This window comes from Otolemur garnettii, unplaced genomic scaffold (assembly GCF_000181295.1).
Source record: "Otolemur garnettii isolate 467f Iridium unplaced genomic scaffold, OtoGar3 scaffold00018, whole genome shotgun sequence".
Lineage (NCBI taxonomy): Eukaryota > Metazoa > Chordata > Mammalia > Primates > Galagidae > Otolemur > Otolemur garnettii.
The window spans coordinates 24,067,356-24,068,575 of record NW_003852413.1 but is presented as its reverse complement, the minus strand read 5'-3'; positions in this window follow the sequence as shown (position 1 = coordinate 24,068,575).

The following is a 1,220-nucleotide window of genomic DNA, read 5'->3' as shown; positions in this document are numbered from 1 at the left end:
AGCCTTCTTTTGTACTTTCTATGTTTCTCCTGTTCTAGGCTTCTTTTTCTCCTTTCTTGCCTATTTTTGGTTGATAATTTTTTTAATCATTCCATTTTCTTTGTGTGTGTGCGTGTGTAACAGTCAGTATATTGCCCTCAGTAGAGTGCTGTGGCATCACAGCTCACAGCAACCTTCAACTCTTCGGCTGGAGTGATTCTCTTGCATCAGCCTCCTGAGTAGCTGGGACTACAGGCACCCACCACAATGCCCAGCTGTTTTATTGTTGTAGTTGTCGTTGTTTAGCAGGCCCAGGCCGGGTTCAAACCCACCTTCCTCAGTGTATATGGCCAGCGCCCCAACCACTGAGTTATGGGCACTGAGCCTTTATCATGCCATTTTCTCCTTTATAGTTAGTTCCTATTCTTTCAGTGGTTACCCTAAAAAATTATGACATGCATACTAAATTACCAAAGTCTAAAATTAAGCAATATCTTTTCTCTTTCTCCCTTCCAGATAAGCTATAATCCTTAGAATATAGTACTTCACATGCATTGTATTATTTTGTTATTGTTATCATGTATTTAAACCTGTAAGTTACTTTTAATACTGTTTTCATATACAATTACCATTTATGGGAGTTAACCCTATATTTACACCTTTTTGTTGTTGTTCTTCTTCTTCTTTTTTAATTTAGTTTGCTGTTTCCATTTTCTTTTTGTTGTTCTTCATTACTTTTTTTTTGAAACAAGGCCCTACTCTATTTCCCTGGGCTAAAGTACAGTGGCATCATCATAGCTCACTGCAACCTCAACCTCCTGGGCTCAAGATATCCTTTGGCTTCAGCCTCCCAAGTAGCTGGGACTTCAAGCATGTGCCACCATGCCCAGGTAATTTCTCTGTTTTTTGTTTTTTGTTTTTGGCCAGCCCCAGATTTGAATCCACCACCTCCGGTATACGGGGCCAGCGCCCTACTCCTTTGAGCCACAGGTGCCGCCCTGCACCTTCTACTTTATATGTGGTATTTGAGAGATGTTTTAACTTTATAACAAGCATACATTTAACTTTCAGTTGCAATTTTTTAAGTACTAGAAGGCTTACTGGGAAAACGGCAGTCTCCTCCCCTAATCTTCAGTCCTACACCTCCCAGCTTGCATTTCCTTAATTGCTTTCTTGCTTCCAAAGATGTGTTATCATCTTTTATCTACTGCCATATTCTTTTTATCCTTTTTTTTTTTTTT